Source organism: Buceros rhinoceros, unplaced genomic scaffold (assembly GCF_000710305.1).
Source record: "Buceros rhinoceros silvestris isolate BGI_N320 unplaced genomic scaffold, ASM71030v1 scaffold15662, whole genome shotgun sequence".
Lineage (NCBI taxonomy): Eukaryota > Metazoa > Chordata > Aves > Bucerotiformes > Bucerotidae > Buceros > Buceros rhinoceros.
The window spans coordinates 21546-24123 of NW_010399586.1; the positions used below are offsets into that span (position 1 = coordinate 21546).

At 54.3% G+C, this 2578-nt stretch overlaps 1 protein-coding gene across 1 annotated transcript in view; it reads right to left on the reverse strand.

The window, feature by feature from the left end:
* Positions 1 to 2578, reverse strand: part of PPP3CC (protein phosphatase 3, catalytic subunit, gamma isozyme) — a 23948-nt gene that overhangs the window by 20821 nt on the left and 549 nt on the right. The gene's annotated exons all lie outside the window — the stretch shown is intronic.

Genomic DNA, 2578 nt, shown 5'->3' on the forward strand with positions numbered 1-2578 from the left:
CTCACGAGAAGCTCTGGGGCTGGGGCCTCGCACAGTTCCCGCGGTCGCTAGCGGGGAACAGCACCTCGAGGCCATCGCTGTGGCCAACCTGCTTCGGTGCTGCTCCGTCTCTGAAAGCAAGGGCGGGCTGAACCTCCACAGCCAGAGCCTGTCAAATCCAAACTGGCTGTTAGTCCTAATGTTTATTAGCAAGTAACCAATTTTCCACGGAATCGTCTGTATTTTCTTGGAATTACGAACCATACAAATTCCTGGTCATAAAACGTTTTTGCTTTAAGAATCTTCACGCTGGTTTGGGGATTCTCCAAACTTCTGCATGTCCAAGGGCAGCGATTTCCCTTCCTCGCCTTGAGGAAGAAACCCCAGATTTCAGAAGCTCCTCCGACTCAGAAAGAGAGGAAAAAAAACCCAGGAGTTTTGTTTCTCACCCCTGGAATTGCTGCAGGAGGCCCCGGCCCTGTGCAGGGCTCCTGTGCTGAGTGTCAACCAAACCACAGGGTCAGCTGGGTTGGAAAAGAACTTCTGTAGAATCATTCAGGTTGAAGAAGACCTTTAAGATCATTGAGTCCAGCGGCACAGGCCCCGTCCCTGTTACCAGCGAGCATCCGGCACACGCGACTCCGGGTATCTTTCACACCCATTTTAGAAGTCTAAATTCCTCCTTCAGATCCAGAGGAGCATTAAAGGCAGCTCTCGATGCCCCAGTTTTACCCGGAACTAGTCAAGGCTCTGCTGCTGGAGCTGACGGTGGCCTCCCAGCGCGCAATTAGTTCAGAGAGCTCGCTCTGATCCTTCCCGTGGGCCAGATTCCTTTTTGTAGGACAACCAGAATATCTCCTCACAATAACCCTAAAAATACCCATATTGTGCGTCGAATTCTATCAAGCCAAATGATTTTTTCGCAGGGGGAGGGACACAGTCACCGCGACACCAGAGCAAAATGAAGACAGACTCATCCATGAACCGTTCCTGTCGGATCTGCTTTCCCCTTCTCACCTGCCCTTCAGCCACTTGAGCAAGAACAGCCGAATTCTGAGGCCATGTCGTTTCGGTCACGAGACCCTGGCGCACAGGAGGGCTGCGCAGAAGCCAGGCACTTTAATTCCTAAAAAGCCACGGGACAGTCCTGTGCATTAAAACGCAAACACAAACAGAGCCTGTGCCGAGCGGGCACAACCCCGGCCACGCCTCAACCTCTCACGGACCAGTGAAAATAGGAAGCGTGAAGCCAAGAGCCTGGAAAACCATAAAAGCTCCCGAAATCCAACTCCATCTGCGCATTTAGGGAGCCACACAGCTTCTGATGGTCCCGAACTGCGCTCATGGACTCCTAAAAACTTTAATCGGGACAGAAGGTTAATTATCCTTCAGCTGTTCTGCTGGCAGAATGGACAGTAAAGAGCGTTATCGGGCGAGGAAAAAAAAACCAAAACCAAGGTGCCTTTGCCAAAGTAAACAGCAGCTACTCAAGGAGGGTTCACCAGAGCTGCGTGCCACGGTTTGCCACAGCAGGTGAGCCCAGAGGCGGCTGCGACGGCCCCTTGCCGTGGAGCTGGCCCGCTGCTCCCTCTCCGTGCTCCTCAAGGAGCTGGGCGAGATTAAACCAGGAGTATTTAATTAGAGCAGAGGCGACACAGGTCTGTCCCCACACCTCAGCCACCCGGCTCTCACCAGGAGAGCAAAGCTGTCCCCGCGCCCACCAGCTCTTCTTGCCCCTCCACCAAAAACAAAGCCAAACCTCAGCTGCAGCCAAGCCCCAGGTCCATGCCGCGGCTCGAAAGCACTCTGCGGCACAGAGACCATCTCTAAAACACACTGGGTGGGCACTGAATTTCCTCAGCCCGCTCAGGAGTGACGCAGACGGTAAAACCATGCTTGCTCGCCAGGCCCGGTGAGTTCCCAGCGTCCGCGTTGCCCTGCGTGGGTTTGTCTCTTCCTGACCAGTGCTGGCACGGATTTGCCTGGGATTGTCATTGAGACAATCTGTCCGGAGCCAAGTCCTCTGCTGGGACACGGGCTCTGCACAGCACTGACTGCCAACACACCGGCAAGGAGAGGACGTAAGCCCTCAGTACTGGGAAAAAAAAAAAATGTCTTTTCAGTTCAGAGTCTACAGGCTGTCCAGCAGCTCCACAGAGTTCCCAGCAGTTTCAAATCACAGAATCACAGGCTGGTTTGGGTTGAAGGGACCCTCAAAGCTCATCCGGTCAAACGTCCCTGCAGGGAGCAGAGACATCTGCACCCAGTGCAGGGTGCTCAGAGCCCCAAGGGCCAACCTCTCCTGGGATGGTGCCAGGGACAGGGCTTCTCCCACCTCTCTGGGCAACCTAGGCCAGGGGCTCACCAACCTCAGCATCAAAAATTTCTTCCTTGCATCAAGTCTGAATCTCCCTCTTTTAGTTTAACCCAACACCCCTTGCCCTGTCACAACAGCCCCTGCTAAAAAGTCCATCCTCATCTTTCCTACAGCCCCTTGAAGCACTGACAGGCTGCACTAAGGTCTCCCCGCAGCCTTCTCTGCTCCAGGCTGAACCCCCCCAGCTCTCTCCCCTCTCCTCCCAGCAGAGGGTTCCACCCT